Source organism: Anastrepha obliqua, chromosome 3 (genome assembly GCF_027943255.1).
Source record: "Anastrepha obliqua isolate idAnaObli1 chromosome 3, idAnaObli1_1.0, whole genome shotgun sequence".
In the NCBI taxonomy this organism is placed as follows: Eukaryota; Metazoa; Arthropoda; class Insecta; order Diptera; family Tephritidae; genus Anastrepha; species Anastrepha obliqua.
The window spans coordinates 78,648,906-78,669,741 of record NC_072894.1 but is presented as its reverse complement, the minus strand read 5'-3'; the positions used below and the strand labels follow the sequence as shown (position 1 = coordinate 78,669,741).

Below are 20,836 nucleotides of genomic sequence, written 5' to 3'. Positions count from 1 at the left end.
ATACATGTACATATGTGCATGCATACATATACATATATTATATGTATATATACATTGGTTTGTATTCATTACAACAACTTTAACGACTCCTAGCAATTTTAATAATTATCACCGTCCTAAATAGGTTATATTCTGTGGGACCTGCTATTTTCGCAATATGCATATTTTAAAATCAAAGTCAGAGATAGAAAAATCGTATGCATCATATGAGTTATTTTTAGACGCCCACTAAGCATTTAAAAGCAGATTACGAGCGACAGCATGAAAGGTCGAAAGCGAGAGTAACAACTGCATGCATAGAAGGAAATATACGGCCCACGCTGAATATGGTAGTACAGTCGTAATTAATAAAGATAAATTAGAAATTATAGTGCAATTCCTTTTTAGGCAATAATCAAGACGTTCGTATAATGCGAAGGAGAAGTTTGACATATAGCTGTCAAAGTTGTATGAGTCACCCAGTTATTATTGTTATTGTCGTTATTATTATTAACAATATTATTCAACGACGAACACTGGAGTGCGCAATCTGCCATATAACTCCCGAAATTATCCATCACAAAATAATAAACAAGGAGAAAATAAGGCAAAGCATCAGCAGATTTACCGAAAATATTTTTCGAAAGAATAATCGGCACCTGAACTCAGGTGTACAGTTAAAGGTCTTGTAATGAGAAATATGGAAGGTCACTCTGAAATAATACGAAAGCGGTTCCACGGTTGGCGAAGGAGAGTTGTTTAGTTTATGCAAGCTGAACATATCATTACTGCGATGGCAGCTTGGATAGGTGAGCCATTTTAAACACCCCTAACCAAAAACAAAATTCCGTTTTATTTTATTTTAATTTTATTTTACTTCATTTATTTTTATTTTATTCTAATTCATTTAATTTTATTTCTTCATTTAATTTTGTTTTTTTTAACTTATTTAATTTTAGTTTATTTTATTTAAACTATTTTATTTTATCTTACTTTATTTTTATTTAAAATTTTTTAAATTAATTTTTGTTTTATATTCCGCTTAATTTCATTTCCGCTTGTAAGTATGCAGTAAGTTACGCTTTGGTCTATCATTTCATTTGCCGAGCAAATTGCGAAACCCTCAGAGGGCTTAAAAAATGATAATTTTTATACGTACACTGCGAAAATAAGCGATCCTACGAGTCACAGACCCACAAGGTGCAATAAATTTATCCAAAGATGTTTAGCCGCACCACACTGATGCGCGCTTATTAAATTTATCAGCTGTAAAGCTTACAAAACATATACTATATGCGAAGGCGCTCATTCAAAAGCTCAGGCATCATTTCCGCTATCCTCGGTTCCTCCACATTCCATAAGCTCATACATTTTAATTTATTTTATCTTATTTAATTTTACTTAATTTTATTCTAATTTGTTTGATATAATTAAAAAAAAAGTACATATTATTATTGTTATTAATATTTCCACCCCTACTAGTCTTGTAAGAACAAAGACGGCGATCTGGTGACTGACGTCACCGCATGTCTCAGAGAATGTGAAGATCCCGATACCCCAATCGTCGACGACGGAATTGACGTTCTGCTACCCGACCATGATGAGGTGAGAATAGCGATAACTCGGCTAAAGAACAACAAAGCCGCAGGCGCCGATGGACTGCCAGCTGAGCTATTCAAACATGGCGGCGAGGAGCTGGTAACGTGCATTCATCAGCTCCTATGCAAAATATGGTCGGATGAAAGCATGCCTGCCGATTGGAATTTAAGTGTGCTCTGCCCAATCCATAAGAAGGGCGATCCTGCAATTTGTGCCAATTACCGCGGGATTAGTCTTCTAAATATCGCCTATAAGGTTCTAGCGAGCATATTGTGTGAAAGGCTGAAGCCCACCGTCAACCAAAGTCTACCATCGACCAAATATTTACAATACGCCAAATCTTGGAAAAGACCCATGAAAGGAGAATCGACACACACCATCTTTTCATCGATTTCAAAGCTGCATTCGACAGTACGAAAAGGAGTCATTTGTATGCCGCGATGTCTGAATTTGGTATCCCCACAAAACTAACACGGCTTTGCCAGATGACGTTGCTCAACACCAGCAGCGCCGTCAGAATTGGGAAGGACCTCTCCGAGCCGTTTGATACCAAACGAGGTTTCAGACAGGATGACTCGCTGTCGTGTGACTTCTTTAACCTGATGTTGGAGAGCATCGTACGAGCCGCAGAACTTAATCGCTCAGGCACAATATTTTATAAGAGCGTACAATTGCTGGCGTATGCCGATAATATTGACATTATCGGCCTTAACAACCTCGCTGTTAGTTCCGCCTTCTCCAAACTGGATAAGGAGGCAAAGCAAATGGGTCTAGTGGTGAGCGAGGACAAAACGAAGTACCTCCTGTCTTCAAACAAACAGTCGGCGCACTCGCGTATGGGCACCCACGTCACTGTAGACAGTTATAATTTCGAGGTTGTAAAAGACTTCGTTTATTTAGGAACCAGCATTAACACCGATAACAATGTCAGCCTTGAAATCCAACGTAGAATCTCTCTTGCCAACAAGTGCTAGTTTGGACTAAGTAGGTAACTGAGCAGAAAAGTCCTCTCTCGACGAACAAAACTAACACTCTACAAGAAGCTTGGACGATGACAACATCCGATGAAGCGACGCTTGGAGTGTTCGAGAGAAAGATTCTGCGTAAGATTTTTGGACCTTTGGCAACGGCGAATATCGCAGACGATGGAACGATGAGCTGTATGAGCTTTACGACGACATAGACATAGCGCAGCGAATAAAGATCCAGCGGCTACGTTGGTTGGGTCATGTCGTCCGAATGGATACAAACGCTCCGGCTTTGAAAGTATTCGATGCGGTACCAGCTAGTAGTAGCAGAGGAAGAGTAAGGCCTCCTTTGCGTTGGAAAGATCAGGTGGAGAAGGACTTGGCTTCACTTGGCGTGTCCAATTGGCGCCGGTTAGCACGAGAAAGAAACGAATGGCGCGCTTTGTTAAACTCGACCAAAATCGCGTAAGCGGTTATCGCGCCAATTAAGAAGAAGACTGTACTAGGATTACGTAGACAGGAATTTTTTCCAAAAATTTCCTCAACAGATAGGGGAAAATGTATGAATAATCAACATTTTAATTTAAAAAGGTATATATTTTGTAGTGCATTTAAATACCTATTTTTACAATTTTTTTAATATTTTTTATATTAAACATTTTAATACCTTACCGGTAATGCGGCTCATTTAACTTGAAATTGGTTTTTTTTGTTTTTCCATATTCCGAAAATTTGGCCAGAACGAGGCAAAATAGAAAAATAAATTAAGGAAATCTGTTCAGCCATTCGTGGGTGCTATTCAAACGCATATATTAGTTTGAGGAAACAGAAATCCCTTATGTTTGCGTAAATGGTTTAAAACTGTTTTATGGTCGATATTTAGCTCCTGGGTGATGCTACGACTATTAACACGCCGGTCAACTTCAATTATATTCTGTGATTTTATCGACATTATCGATCTTTTCCTTATCATCAAAAATGCCTGAACGGAATCGACGAAGCCAAAATTGTTGTAATTATATGTTACAGTATCGGCACCATAAACACCATTCACAATTTCAGCGGCTTGGCTCTCATTTTCGCCCTAATCAAAGAAAAACTGTAAAATGTATCGAATTTTCTATTTATGAATGCCCATTGTTAACACCCTGTAACTCACAACTGAATGGAACAAACAAAAAACAGCAAAAGATTGTTTTAGTGTGTAATGTTACCTTCACAATGAGCATAAACTTTAAATTATTCGATACTTTACGAGATATCGATCACTACAGCCTTGTAACGAGAAAATAATGGGTTTCTTTCTCCCTAAACTAAAAAAAAGTGTTTTTATTTTATACATAACTATACACATATGTAGAATATTTCATACTATAGATGCACAATATTTTTAAATAGAATAATTCCTTTTCGATGAAAATTATTTTATTTTTATTCAATTTTATTATTATATTAATTGTTTAACTCAATATTAACATAACAACCCTCGTAGGATTCAAAAATACTTCTGATGCATATTTCATATTTCACTTTGCATCCCAGTTATAATTAACATAAATATGTTGACATTGAAATGTTTTTCGCAGTGCATTCTTTAGCTTATTAAAAACAATCATCTACAATACACTCAGAGGCCACTTTGCATGCTTCACATACTTGTCTACATACATATACCTAAATTGAAGTGCAAACATTTTTTACAGTCATACTTAACATTTCTAATTGTATACAGTCTTTTTAACAAATTTAAAATGTAAAATCCGGCACTTTTGAATAAATTATTTTTTATTTTTTATTATTTTTAAATTGAATATGCACGTTACTCTATTTTTTTCTTTGCAAAAATGTTTTAAAAGTAAATTCAATTAGATTTCAAAAATGCGGAAATAGTGCGAGTCAGATATTTCCGTTGCTAAAAAAAAACCCCGTTCATTCAGCATGTTCGTGTGTCGTACCATGGAACGTTTCTTAGAATCATCTTAAGTGAAAAATCGTCTCCGATTCTGGGAGTACGTTGTTCGTACGAGTAAAGTCATCTAAAGCTGTGCGGAAGAGAAGACGAAATTGCTTGAGGAAGCAAAAACAAATTAAATGTCACAAATAATGCACAATGATCTCCAAATTTTTACGGTAGAAGTTTTTAACGAAAAAACTATAAAAGTCTACGCGGGAACAACGGATGAAGTGAAAAATACTGTACCAAACGTTCAGTGAGGTTATCATGCTTTGGTAGGAAATATCCCATAAAGGTGTCACCCATTTCTTTACATTATTGTGTACCAAATATGTTGAAAGACGTGGCGACGGCGGATTTTTACGGCTTTTATTTTTCCTTAAGATTGAAAGATCGAGCACCACAGATTTAAGTCCCCTTGGAGTTCATAAGAAAATGTTGACTTCTGGATTTCAATGAGATGTCATTAAAATAAAGAAACAATGGAAACGTGTGAAAATAGGTGCAAAAAGGCAACAATGGCATCACGAAATGTGGCTCTGATTTCCATTCCAGATGAAAGTAATTTTCAAGTGTGTGCTTATCTCTATTTTTGCGGCTCTTCAATGTTTAATGCTTTAAAAAAAATTCTGATTTTGGCAAATTTGCCCTGTGAATAAAAATCATCTTTAATAAATTAAATCTCTCTATATACGACTTAGATTAAATTGGTGGTTAAATTTCAATAGCCGATGTTGAATGTGAACCACACCTAAACGTCAACAACATTGACGTTGGACTTCTTTCTTTGGGGTTATTTGAAAGAAAAGGTGTACGTCAATAAGCCAGCAACAATTCAAGAGCTAAATGATGAGATAATTCGGCACATTAACGGCATAGCACCTCAATTATGCCTCAGCGTCATCGAAAATTTGGACCACCGGATGGCAGTCTGCCGCCGAGGCCGCGGCGGCCATTTGGCCGCTATTTTGTTCCATACGTAATTGAGCCATACCAATATTATCATAATAAAGAGAAATGACAATAATTTCCTAAAAAAATTGTATTTTATTCAAAATCAACATCGTTTATTAATCAAAATCTCTTTCAATATCTTGAAAATTAAACATATGTATGCAGCAACACAACTAATTGACTGAATTTGTTCAGTTTGACCATCAATTTGGTGTATGTCGATTTTATTTTTATGATCTGGGCTGATACTTTGTACGAGGTCTGCAACGCAATCCAACAATATATTTTATAAGAGTAATCAGTTATTCCATTTATTTTTGAAAACGGACACAAATAGTTGTTAGCTATCTTTTGTCAAATAAAGTTAGAGTACAGCGCTATTGAATTTTTAATTTTTTTTTTCTCGCATTCTAATATTAAGGGGCCATTGTGTTCTTTTATGACTTTTTGATTTGAGATTTTTTTTAGTTTTCAGTTCCGACCAAAGGTTAAGGAAGTCACTATGTTTCTTTGAGCGTCAATTGTAAACTTTTGAAGAGCTATAGATGTCTGATGCCTGATAATGCAGAAGTCGACAACTACAAATACTTTGCATTCAAGTGGGTGAGTAATGTCATATTTATAAAATATGTATGTTATGTATGTAAATGTACGCATATGAATGCTTCAGCATAGCCAATGGCATTTTTATGGCATGAACAAATGCGAAAGTGCGCTTTCAAAGCACCAACAAGGCAAAAATACTTTAATTGAATACAAAAAAACGAAGAATTTTACAATGCCACTCGCTTGTTAAATTTCCATGCTTAATTGTCTGTCTATTGAACTGTCTATCTTACAGCTTGAATGCTGCAACAATAAGCCAAAGCTCAAGACATGTGCATTCAAATGAATTTATATATTTATATAGCGGGTGTTTTTTTAAGAACTGGGAAAATTAAAATGATAATACGAAACAGAAATATTGTTGGAATGCATTTTGACGTGATAACGTCTTATAATTCGATGTAGCCGGCTGCACGCACTAAAAAATGCGGCGTGACATTGCTCATGCGGCGTTATCTCGCTCATGTGGCGTTATCTTGCTCATGCGGAACGAACGACAAAGAGGCACAATCGGCCCCCGCGTTCGTCAACGTTCGACATCTGGCTCTCTCCTACTTGAGTGAGCATCTATACATATGTATGTATATATATAAATTCACATATTTGTATTTGCGTATGCCTTCTTCCTGTGTGCATGGTAATGAACCATTTCTCTGTTGAGAATAGGACGATGATAGGAAAAGTAGGAAATAAAAGGGAGTGTTTCGAGTGTAATGTGCCTTGAAAAAGTCAAATCGATGATGGTGCCTCTTAGTGTTGTTGACTTATTAACGTCTGATGCACAATGGAAATTGAACATATCTTTCATGAATTTGATAAATGTTTCGTCATTTTTCCCGTTTGAGTAAATGTAATTTGATCAATTCCATTGCGATTACATTTATATTACCTCCTTCTCTATATCCATACAACATATCTATCAAACAAATATAATTAAAATTTTATTTTGAAAAATGCAACCATTCCATCAGTATTTTCTTATGACGTTGCCACGTTAAACTATCGTCAGTAAACCGGCTTTACACACAACCTCTTTTTTTTATTACACTCCGGTAGATAATTTCATGGCATTTATTTTTGTTGATACGATATACGCCGCGGCTACGAGTTACATGGCTCATTCGATGAGTCCAGTAAATCGATTGTAAGCGCGCTGTAGAGCAAGTTGCGCCGTCTTGTTTGAACCAAATGTCTTGGGTGTTTAGCTGATTAATTTTTGGCTACAAATTCGATAGCGCTCGTCATTCACCGTAAGGACAGCTCTTCCTCATTTCGAAAGAAATAAAGACCGATGATGCTGCCAATCCTCTAGGATCTTTAGGAACAAATTTATTTTTTTTTTTTTCAAACTAAATTTTCACGATGTGGCATCGTTGTTCTGGCGTTAAACGATTCATGATGACTTGCTAAACAATACTGAACAGAAATATCAAACACAGTTTGACGTTCTCAGCTGTCAAACTATATTTATCGATATCATACAAAATTCTCATGCAGCTAAAAAAACACCCGATACTTCTGTATATATTCATGCAGCAAATGGGTAGTTCCGCGGCCCAAGTGAACAAACAAACATTACAAGGAATGGGTTGTTTCCACAAACCATTCAACTTTAGGCGATTTGTTCAACGTCAACAGTTAGTGCGGCCTGCCACAAAATATAAATATGAAAAATATGCCCATTTTTTGTGCAACTATTCAGTTGATGGACAGTCCGTTAAATGCAGAGGGAGCTCATTTAAAACGGCGGCAGCTGCACCAGCGGGAGTGGTAATAGTAAAAAAGAAACAACAATGAAGCCAACACAAAATCAAATAGGCAACAATTTTCTTAAGTGCAGCCACTGGTCAACAGCTTCCAATGAAAGTCAAATGCAGCATAACGACGACATTCAACAAATGAATGCATTGCAGTTTCTCTGTTGTTGTACAACATTGTGTAATTTACACACTTTCTATTTACTTATTATACGTAAACAGTTGCTGGCCCTTAAGGTCATTGCACAAATAGCTGATGGGTTGGTTGACACGCGCAAACAGTGATGGTCAATCATGGCGCAAACGCAGTGGGTAGGCAAAAATTCGTTGCGCTCAAGCATTTGAACATTTAGCATTCACCAGAGATTGGCTTCAACACTTACGAAGACCTAACATGAAATGGTAGATACAATCTGCCGCATACTTCACTAGTATTAATTAATTGTTGTAGGGAAAAACTGCCAAAATGTAGGCATGCTTGTCGGTAATTAATTTTAAGTAATGGTAAGAAAAACTCATATGGAAAATGAGTGGTGGTTTCTCTTTTGAATTTTCAAACATTAATTTTGTATTTAAATTGCAGTTAATTGCATGGAATCATAGCTGAAGGGAGATTAGAAATTTTAATTAGGGATTACAGCTTACCAAGCGAATTTCTTAGAGATAATACGAGTATGTACAAGGTGGCGCAAAATTAATCAACCACTTTTGTTTTTAAATAACTTTTTACCAAATAAAAACAATGAGTTTGAGTGATGAAAATCTTTACTTTGACCTTTACGCGGTCTATTGCTTATCTGTGTATATAGCAGTTGTTCAGTTCACAGTAGTCAAATATGGTTAGGTTGATTAATTTTGCGTTGGAATTCTTCCCGATACCATTTCAAACGCATTATGAAATTTATTCGATCTCTGATAATGCTGAATCCGATACTTATTGAATTTGTATCCTCAGAAAAAGTTAGTGGCCGAACATTTTCGTGTTAGATCTTATGAGATGGAAACTCGTCAGTATTGTTCTGCTAACTTCGAGTTTATTTATTCAAAATAGTCCTCTCTGGCTTTATCATGCAATAAGCGCCAGCTTCCTCCTTCACGGTATTCAGGGCGACTTCGACTAATGTGATGCAACAAACGCTTCAAAACGCCAAGATAGAAAATTGCATTGACGGTTTGGCCCGCTGGCTCGAATTCCTTGTGAACAATTCCTTTGGAATCTAAACACAAATGAGCATCGACTTGATTTTTGACTTCTCCAAACGCGATGTTTTGGATCGAATCGAATCGGCCAATTTCAGCCAAAGTCGAAGCAAAAACAAACCTGAACCGAGCATTTTAATGACCTAAGTAATAATCAAGCAATGATTTTTTAAAACTCAAGTATTTTTACAAATAAAGAAGCAAAAGGGTAGACAAGTTTCAATCGCATTAGTTTCAGTTCATAACATATGCGTATGTTTATAAAAAATGACAAAAAAACAACTTATTTTTAAATTTTTACAAATAGTATTTAATGTCCATAGTTGAATGGTTTTATATTGTAATGTAAACATATTAACTTATCGACAATTTTACTATACTAGCGACACCGTCTACTGATATAAGGCTAACATGCAGCGCCGAACTATTACTCACAAGCCACTCTCGAGGGAAGGCAGATGATATTCCAAAGCAATTAAAAACAAATTTCCCAAAAGCTAACTTTTATAAGATTTTTGAGGAAAAAAGTTGACAAAAATGCAAGGCCCAGATTCGGTTTCTTTTTTTTTTTGTTTTTCGCCGAAAACGAAATTTTTGACCAGACATGGCCGAAGCCCAAATTTCGGTCCATCTCTAGTAAACATGCAACACTTGAGAGCTAAAAGATAAAATTGGAAAAAAAACAATTCAAGTAATATTTATTTTCAACATCAAAAATTGGAATAATTGCTATCACTAAAATTAAATTTCACTTTCAATAAAAAGCAGAAGGCTACCACGAAACGTGTGAAAAAACAAAAACTCATTAATAAATATGTGAGCAAAATCATAAAAAAATCAAAGGCATTTTGCAAGATGCACACAAAAATTGCCTAATTCGTATGTACTTACCAAAACAACACAAACCAAAAATTATCGGCACAACAATGATTAGCTAATTAAAGCAAAATAATAAAAAAAAATGTTTAAATAATAAAAAACAATGTTCAAATAACAAAATAAAAAACTCTCTAAAAGCAAGCTGCGTGAAAATAATAAAACCCAGGTGAAAAAGCGTGCCAATATGAGTATATGAAAAGCTCCATGGAGAAGACATAATCAGGTATGTAAAGATTATTAAATGGAGAAAATAGTGTGCACCAAAGCAATTTTAACGCTTTTTTTTCTATTTACCTTTCATTTGATTAGTTATTTACTTTTCGCTGTTTGTTTTTGTTTTTGTAATAAGTGTGGTCGTGTGCGAACATAATTAATACTTTGTAGAAGAAAGGCAACCAACCTGTAATGATAAAAAAGAGAAAATACATTAGTTTGTGTTTAACCTTCATATACCCGCGCAGGGTGCGTGGGACTGAAAAATGTGGAGCTAACGTACTGAATATTATTTAATAAAATATCATTAAAATCATATTTATTATTATCAGCATCGAAAAGAGATTGAAAACGCGTTTTTTTTTTGTGGGCTTAAAGCTGTTCGCACCGGCCATACGAATTTTTATTGGCATATCAAACAGTCTTTGTTTGCATTTGATAAAATGGTAAATAACTTTATTTAAATTAAGTCAATAAATTTTAATTATTAATGGATTTTATAGTTAGTTAGACCAAAGGACCCATTGTGACAGCCCTATTACGAAGACAATCCCAACTCTTCCGCTGTAGTTCTTTAAATTGTAAAACGATGGAGTTGATCAAGAGACGGCATTTAGAACTTACGCGGAGCATTGCAAACTGAACAGCTAAAGAATAATTCCATATAATTTTATAATTGGATTTGACATACCAATAAATTCATGCTGGACAAACGTGAATTGTTTTTCTAACAATTTTTAAGGGTTTTTGGGAAGTGAATTTGTCAAAAAACCCCCTTTCGGACCTTACATTTTTAGTTTTGTACGAATTTTTCTGTATTATTTCTTTTGATATTCGTTAGCGGGCAATCAAAATGACAATGAAAGATTAGATAAAACAAAACATGCGTACCATTTCTATCGCAAGAATCAGCGCAGTCACAGACTTGAAAGAATGGAAAGCAAGCTTTCAAGTAGTTTTTAATTGGACAGGTTTTGCCTGTTCTTTGTTAGAATCATAGTATGTATGTGCTAACACCTACTGTTTGATAACACACAAAGTTTATTATTGAAGCTTAGTCCACTAAATTTTCAATTGATAGAGCAGCTACCGTTGCTGGATGAATTGCGCGTGACTACTATTTGAGTGGTCGTTTCATTTCCTTCTGTGAAGAATAGCAAAAAAAAAAAGATTCCATTGCCACCTACAGCGATCGTTCAAAAATTAAAAAACACGTAAGACGCAGGTATTCTCTGAAGCACTAGGTGTATCTCTCTTGTTCCACATGCATTTGAATCTAACTTTACTTAGTATCTTCCAAGCAAAACTCTGTCGAAGTTCAAGGCAGTTAGGAAAATAAAAATAGGCGACTTCGAATCGCCAAGCGTTAGCGAGAGGTAAATGGATGAAACAACTGACATAAATAAAAATATGTTGGCTGCACTGGAAAGCAGCTACCAAAAACTACATTTGTTTAGAATCACCTAATGAGTATTAGTAAGACCGTGTTCATACAGGGAAACATTTCTTGCTTTAAGTCGTTACTTGTGATGCTCGTGCTCTGGCCACACCCTTTGTCTTCTCGTTCTTCTCAATGTTGTTAGTGATTGTAGACTAAAAACTATGGAAATTGAAGTGTACGATCACGAAGGGAGCATCGAAGAAAATTCGCAAAATTGAAGCAACAAAATTTGCTCTGTATGAACGCGTTCTAGTTACACTTTCGTTGGCCGCGAATCTTGCTCGAGCGCTTTGTTGATGCTTTCACATGCAAATTTTTTGTCAAGCGAGCAGAGAAATGACAAATTCAAGGCGCTTAATATCTCTACAAGTGACCAACCATGACGTATCATAGACAATAGACATTAAATATGCTTTTACCAAAAACTGTAGTCTAAATTAAAGAGCTGTGGTTATTTTTAACTCTTTAATTATTTATTATGATTTTCGACGTGGATTATCGAGACAGGAGTGGATTGATCAACTTATTTCGACTTTTGGTGCTTAAACACCTCACTCTATGAAACGCTCGTACAATGAGTTCCAACGTAGCCCTCGATCCTTGGAAGATGAATTTCGCGAAGGCCGTCCAAATACGGTTATGTGATTCCTCTTGCCCTTATACCGCGCATAGAAGAGTTTGTTTCCGAACGGAAATCCCAACAGCTTCTTTGAAGAAGTCACGCTGATTTGTAGTCGAACCTCTCACATAAGATTTACTTAAAAAATTCATATTCAATCATTTTCTTTCAGCTTTACCTATATAAATAAAGAAACCCATCAGCTTTTAAAGGCGAAAAGTGAAAGGAGATTTTTTCAACACGCAAAAATTAGCAAATAATTTATAAACACCTGTCCAAATGAGTGACTTGAAACACAGCTCACTAGCCAACCACCGGCCAACAGACAGGCAAGGCAGTCAACAAGATCGACCAAATAACGAGAAACGTAATCCATACAAGTACGAGTCATGAACATGGGAGAGAGAGACTCATGCTTATGTTGCATGCAACTCGCAATCTCGGAAAATACCTTTTTTCTTTCGATGTTGCTATTATTTTTAAATTTTCAATTTTCACCAAGACTTGTTTGAAGTGTTGTTAGGAATGGTTGTAAGTGTACATGAGATGTGCCAGAGGCAGCGTTAGAAGAGCTATAAGGCACAAAAACAACAGCAAAAATATCATGAACAATATGTTGACATATCAATTGCATGCACCGTACAGCAAGTAAGCAAAAGTCAAATGCACGCCAGTGAGGCAGTCAAGTGCCCAACCGAGCAGTCGGGACACCCGCCAGTTTGTCAAAACGTTGTTGCAGTCACTCTTGTTTTTTTTTTTCAATTTAATACAACTTTGCCTTTGAAGCCGGTAACACGTTTACGACAAGTAATCTTAAATCACGTAAATGTTACGAACAAAAACAACAATACTAGTATGTTGATATATTGCAACAATGTTGACTTTTACGCTGAACCAAAACTGAATGGAAATCTAATTTCGGCAAATATTTCAGTAAAGTTAAATTATTGCATATGCACCGTGCCTTTGAAAATTTCGTCTCAAATTTAATGATATGCTGTTTTTAAGAATACTTTTAAGGACAGGAATAGATGCTTGATGCATTTGATAAGTACTATGTATATATACGGGCAAGTTGTAATTATAAATAAGAAAGATCATATAACATTTTTAGAGATAATGCGTTGGGCTTTTAGCCACCGAAGTTGACATGCGAACAAAAAAGGGCTCGTAAAGCAATCTTTAACTTTGCTTTAACATAGAAGATAGGGAGTATTTCAAAGAAAGATTTGGCCTGCAATGTGGCATAGAATCATAAAATGATTTTATTAAAAACTGATTCAACTGGATATCGAAAACTTACCTCAAAGGTGGACCAATTCTTTCGAAAATGAGAAAAAAATATATCCTCGGGAAATGATTTTATTGTTCTAAAACAAGATTTGTTTTTCGGTATTTTTCGTTTTAATAATAAACTTCTTACAAAATATGTTCTTCTTTTAAGCTTTAAGCGGTTTTTTTTCTTAAGTTTAATAACAAATTATCAGTTTTTGACTCACCTGCATTGTCGGCTACTAAACTTAGTAATAATTCCATTTTACTGCAGAGCGCGTTCTTAAATGCTGCAAATTTATTCGCAAAACGTAAGCAAATCTTTCAATTGCATGAATTTTCACATTGGCAGTGCTCCAAACACTGCAATTACTGCGCATTATAATACGTTTTTGAATATACCCTAAGTAATGCAATGAAATTCGGCAAGTACATCTAATATAAACATCGACTGTATGAGTACACGAGTACAGAGATACATATATCAAGAGATATTTGAAACAGTTTTGGAGAAACAATTAACATTACCATAATTTAACAATTAATTTGGGCAGAGTGTCAAAAGTTGGATTTTGGCGACGAAGAATTGAACACCTAAGCATCAACTGAGTACTATTTGCTGCAATCAAAAAAGTCGCTATAGGTACATGGGTTGGTGAGTGACTACCATTCACAGTTCATATGGGGCAAGTCATTTATTTATTTGATATTTAATTTTTTAAGTGATAGTTGTATTTCTATTCTATTTTCTATTACTATTTCTGTGACTATATTCGATTAAAATCATTAAATGTCATGTCTTCTTTTGAGTTTGTTGTGAAGAATTGCACTGCAACACAAAAATCAGCCTCAGCCGATGGCCCATGCTGCTAGTGCTGCTGCCTCCTTATATTTGTATAACTTGTTATTATACAAATTTAATAATAATAATATTTTTTTCAACATATCAAGTTACCATAAGCAGAACATTGCAGAAGGGGCCAAGTGATACATTAATGTTTATATTGCGCTGTTTTTAAGGCATGCGCCAGATCATTTTTTTTTCTCTTTTTTTTTTTTTTTGTTTTGCACAACTAACCCTTCTTAGGGTGTAAGGAATCAACTCTTTGTACCATACTAAGGGATAATTTTTGGGAAGATATTAGCCCCGTTGGCACCTCGTTCATGGCAGTGCCTTATTTTACACCTTTCAGGAAATATTGAGGAAAGTGAAACATTAATCAAAAAATATTCACCTTGAATTTATGGATGGACATATGTAGATTTCGTATTTTTTATAAACCCAAAATTCATTATAGGCAGATATGTGCCGAAATGCTATAGTATATACGAGGTGTGTTCAAAAAGTACACACCTCGTAATTATATTATAATATATTTTTACTGCATTTTAAGCCTATGTTCGCATTTTTATTTGCTCTGAGAGAGACCAAAAAACAACAGTATTAGGAAGTCGTAGAGGGTTAATATGCTCCACATACATCATACTCGCCGAATTTCATACAAAGTTGTTGAATATTAGTGAATACGACATGTCAATGAAAATATTGGCGTTAACAATGAAAAATTTTTGCAAAGTGGTTTAAGTCAATTTCGCAAAAAAATAGCTAACAATGAATACAATTACTACGAACTTTTTGTTTACAAACTTTTTCCAAACAAATCTGTTAATAGTCTCACTTTTTATTATTAAAATGTTCGCAGTTAATGAAGTTACAAATATTGTTACTTTGAAAATGGCGTAAGACTACTTTCCTCAAAGGCATACGAGGGCGCTTCAATAAGCACCCGTATTTAATGACAGAGGGCGTTACTGAGGGAAGTTGGTGTTAGCATCGTGTGCTGCCATCTATCAAACGACAACAAAACAAATTTCAGACTAATTGATAGGTTAGTTTAGATTTGGAAGTTTTTCCAGTAAGACGGGTTTTATGATTTTCGTTAAGAAGGAAAAAGAGCAGTATCGCTCGGTAATTAGCTTTTTGTTTTTGGATGAGAAAAAATCCGCAGATTCTGTCTATGGGGACGCTTCGCCATCTATGACCATTATTAGATATTGGTTCAACAAATTTAAACGTGGGCGAACATCAGTTTTTAATGAGGAGCGACCAGGACGCCCGGCAGATGTGGTTCCTCGGTCATTCAAAAAGTCCACGACATGATTCTCGCTGATCGACGAACGAAAGTGCGCGAAGTAACAGAGGTAATAGGTGTGTCGACCGGAACGTAAAGCAATATTTTACATGGATGCCGCGATTGCTCACGGTGGACAACAAGCGGATGCGGCTGTTGATTTCGAAGCAGAGTTTGGAGCAGAGATACGAATGAATTTTTGAGTCGAGTGGTTAACGTTGATGAAACTTGGATTCGTCATTACATCCAGAGACTAAGCAACAATAAAAACAATGGATTTCCTGCGCTAAATCTGCTCTAAAGAAGGCGAAGACAGTCTCATTGGCCGGAAAGTCATGGCGACGATTTTTTGGGATGCGAACGGCGTCATCCTCATGGATTTTTTAAGAAAAGAAAGACCACAGGGCAATACTTTAGTAAGTTGTTGGACCGCTTTCACAAAAAATTAGAGGATACACGGCCGCATTTGGCGAAAAAGAAGGTCACGACAATAACACACCAGCCAAGGTGGATTTAATAAGGTGACAGCATTCACCCAGCTGAATTTTTCGCCGTAGGTATGGCTTACGTCAAAATGATATGCTTTGTTTGAATGTATTGGTATGTTTACATTCGTATGTTTACATTTGCTTGCTGATTTTGACGTGATGCTTGCACCAAACGCAACAACAAATACATGTAGGGTTTTACTTATATGTGTTTGCTGTCACCTGTAATAAATTCGCCTTGACACCAGCACATTCATCCGGAGTTTTCGCCGCCAAACTGCAGGAATTGCGTTATGAATTGCTGCGCAGCCTCCGTATTCAGCCGATCTGGCTCCCTGCGAATTTTTGTTCCCTAACATGAAGAAATAGCTCGCGACAAAAAATTTAATTCAAACGAGGAAGTCATCGCCATAACAGAGACGTATTTTGGGGAGTTCGACAAATCCTATTTTTTGGAGGGGTTAAAAAATGGCCGAAGCGTTGAATGAAGTGTATCTTTCTAAAAGGGGACTATGTTAAAAATAAAAACAAAAATTTTAAAAATTGTTGTCTTCATTTCTAACACGGGCACTTATTGCACTCGTATTACTATTTAGTACAAAATTGTACTACTTAACAACATTGTAAATGAAATAAAAAATTTATAGCTTCGCGAAATTTCGAGTTTTCCCCCCGTTCACATATTATGGAATATAAAGCCATCCAGGGGCGCCCAAGAAATTGATTGTTGTTGCTCGAAGTATTTAGAAAATGTAACCTCGTAACAATATGTAATAACCTAAAGCGATTCGTGCACTGAAAAAAATAGAAATTTGAAATTGGCTTTAAGTGGACCCGGTGGTCCAGAAAATTTCGATTTCTTGCTTTTTCGATATTTCGAAAGTATAGTATCTTATGAATATACAGTGAAATTTTCATGCGGAAATTCCCAATATTATAGCTTCTACAGCCCATTGACTAGGTAGAGAGCGGTCCGCGCGCTCCTGTACCCCAAACTTTATACTCAATTCTCTCGAAACGACTTTTTCGGCCTGGTGTTGTCAAAAAACAAAAACTATTCAACCGAATCGTCTGAATACGGGCAGAGCTAGTCATACTGATTAATATTTTGTTTTGGTTTTTGTGTTTCAGATAAATAAAAGAGCCAAATGGACAACACCGTCCAGATCCAATTTTTCGGGAGGGTCCATTTCAGCGCCATTTTTAAAATTTTTAAAATTAAATTTTTTTTTTTAATTTAAATATTTTTTTCCTTTTTTTAATTGCAAAAAAAAATTCTTGAAAATAACCAAAATTTTCGAACTCTAGGCCACCGGGGCCCCTTGATGTGGCCTAAAGATTTTCAGTCGTCCAAGAACGGCGTAGAAATTATCGACCATAAATTCCTGTATTCTGGACACTCTTATCTTCTAAATATGATACCGATTTTGAAAGTATCGAGAGTAATATAAGAGAAAAGGATTTATTGTATGTCCCTAAATACTATCATAAAGCAATGCCGAAAATATGAAAAGTTTATTTTGCATAAAAGTAAACGAGCTGATTTTGTTTCTACAAAACCCTTAGAATTTGCCATTCTAAGATTGTGAAAAAATATCAAAGGTGAAGAGGTTAATTGGTTGAAGATATGTTGGATAGGGTTTTAAAAAGCAAACCATTTACAATGTTCCATAAAACTTCATTTAGTGAAAATGAGGATTTTACTAAATTTATTGCTCTCACGAGGGAGACCAGAGAACTTGTGAAAGGGTGTTTAGTGTTGCACAGTGCTATCAGTGAGTTTAAATTTAAATGCATAATAAAGCCATAACCTTTTTTATTGTGAGTTTATAAAATATTAAAAAAATCCATGGGAATAAAAATCTCTGACTATTTGTCAATACTTGACACACCTGTAAGACAAAAAATTAAAAAAAAATTCTATTGAAATTTTCCGATAATTGAGATTCGCTAAGGGACAAAAAAAAATGAAAAAAAAAAATTCTACGAAAATTTTCCGATAATTGAGATTCGTTAAGGGACAAAAAAATTATTTTAATTAAAAGGGTTTCGACAGTTGAATTATATATTTTTATTTTTTTTTTTATTGTTAGTAATATTTTTATATGCGGAACAAATACTTTCGACAGCAGTGACAACCCATGGACGTATGGCTGAAGAGATTTATCTGCAGAGCAAACGAACATCCGAACAAACACTTTTTCATTCATTCAGTCATAAATGCTGAAAACCAAACGTGGCTATTTGGAATGAGGAATTTGTTATTAACATATTTTACGTAGTTCAGGGTTTCCTCAAAAAATTCCATACAAAAAGAAAGAAGTGGAAAATGAAAAACATAAAACTAAAGTTGCAATGGACTTTTTTCCGCGCTTTAATATTTATGAGTGAACTGCAATTGTATGGGATCGGAAGAGGAAGAGGAAACACGATGACTATGAAATGCATATTACAAAAAATAGCAACAAAAATTAAATGAATATTCTTACATATACAAACAACTACATATAAGTATGTAAATTGAATATAAAATGAAGATACAGCTGAAGGGTACAAAAACATCGACTGTGGAATAAAAGTCAATCTTCAGAAAACTTTAAATGCATAAATGGATACGAAATGCCGCTTCAGATTTGGTCCGGAACAAACTCTTACTTGACGAGCCGGAAAGTAGGCGAGCATTGTGTGGAAAAAACAATATTACATATAATATAATAAAAATCATGCATTACACACACATACATGGATATGTACATGTGTAAGTGAAATGCGATTTCATACTACAGGGTATGGAGAAGCATCAAAGTGAAGCGTAACGCTGATGTGGGGCTGGGTGTGGGTGAGGCGAATGCCAGCTGTTCCGCCAGACGCTCGCGCTGCCGAATACATTTTACAATTTATTATTAAACTTTATAAATTGAATTAAAAATAACTAAAAGCTTATCACAACAAACTGTATACAATACACAGAAGTGGGGGCAGTTAAGGCGAGACATAAGTGATGGGGAAAGCTATACATTTGCCCATTGCTATGTGTATATATGTATGTACGTAGGAATGTAGAGGAAATGCTCCATTGACGACATAGAGCACTTTTGAATGCGAAGTGCATAAATGACATTGTCACAATGTGATGGAAATCGGAAAAAATCTGAGCGACGCAAAAGGTTGTACGGATGTCTAGACTTAAACGAAATGCATAAATATATAAATGCGCCTTTGTTGCACTAACGGCACTGACGATTGTTTCAAGAGTTTGGAGAAATTGGCTTGCTTCCGTCAGCGACAGTGGCAAAGGTAGCAGCAAATAATGGATGCAGTAAATTTAAAAAATAAATTTAATTAAACAATAGAAGAGGTTCGGGCGGAAACTAAACTTTCTACTTTTCCATCTAATTATGAGCTATTCGTGCAGAGGCAGAAACCCACTTTTACAGTATTTTCCCTATTCGTTTCTCTTGTTGAGAAGTTCTTGCACAAAGCGAAGAGTAAAGTAGTCTGCCCGCCTAAATTGGACGAATCGTGTGTATCCCCAACATGGCAATGCACTACATAGATCCTACTTAGAGCTTACTGTAATGGCTTACAAGGAAATGTTTAAGTAGGGTCTGTAAAGCTTTGTTTTTTTGGCATTCATCAATGGTAATTCCGGATGGTAACATACACTCACACAACTCTTTGTACCTTGGACATTTGTGTAGTATATTGTCTAGGGACAGGCTGGTGCATCATAGAAAAGAATATAATGCAATATTGTTGTGAGCTCACAGTGTACAAGATGACACAGATTAGGTTAGGTTAAAGCGGTTGTCTACATTCTCAGGTTCATAGCTCATTGCCGCGGGTGAAACTTGTGCTTCTCTCCTAAAACCTGATTCCTGATTTCCACAATACTGAGATCTATCCAATTCATTAAAAATTGTCTCCCTAAAATGGTAAATTTACGTCTGAATAGAGCAGGACACTGGCACAGGCTGCGAGAAATCGTCTCTATTTCTTCCACTGACAGCTTCCTCATTTAGTTTGGGCATAAGTAGTTAGTGAAAAATGGCGAGATGTAGTAATTATGAATATTTTTGTAAAAAGGTACCTACCGAACTTTTTCAAAATTTTCTAAGTGTACTTAAAAATGAGGAAAATGAGTAAAACTTTCGATTGAGTGTGCTTATTTTAGTACGTATGTTTGTAACATAGACTTACATACATACATAGTTGGGTTAGGTTAAGGCGGTAGTCGGTCTGTACGACCAACTCACTTAGACCTTATAGGTCCGTTGTGATGCCACTGTGCGACACGGGAACTTAATTTATTTTCTTTCGTGGAGCCATTTTGTGGCTCTTATGAAGTGCCGGACTTGTCCCATCTCCGCGCCAGACAGTTCTATAGAAGAATAGAAAAATATATTTTTCTAGAAAACCTGCTAAGGCTGGAGAATTGCAAATGAAATGCCCAACTGTTTCTTCCTCTTCTTCATCTCTACAATATTCATGGGAGAAAACTTCCGGTTATACAAGCCACGATCTTCGAGATGTCCTCTTTTGAAGGGCTAAGCAGTTCCCTTGTATTTTTCTTATTTATTTGCGTCCATAGTAACCTAGCAGTTGCGCATGTGCCCTAATCTCCCCATCCCGATTAGCCCGATAATTTGCACGTGGTCATTTATATCCCAATGGTACTTTCATCAATGAGCAGTTGAAGAGTAGTACCTTTCTTGACTAGCTCATCGGTTTTACAATTTCCCTTAATATCGCTGTGCCCCGGAACCCAAATAAGG

At 35.6% G+C, this 20,836-nt stretch overlaps 1 protein-coding gene across 2 annotated transcripts in view; it reads right to left on the bottom strand.

Annotated features, from left to right (window-relative positions):
• The window catches only part of LOC129242814 (mucin-5AC-like), a 166,868-nt gene that overhangs the window by 92,047 nt on the left and 53,985 nt on the right, over positions 1-20,836 (bottom strand). Inside the window, exons 2-3 of one of the 2 annotated variants that reach the window (XR_008582218.1) lie at positions 10,191-10,296; positions 9,301-9,675 (exon numbers count right to left, since the gene is read on the bottom strand). The gene's annotated coding sequence lies outside the window, so the exon portion shown is untranslated. Of the gene's footprint in view, positions 1-9,300; positions 9,676-10,190; positions 10,297-20,836 lie in introns of those variants that run through there. The other variant, XM_054879670.1, reaches the window with a different exon arrangement.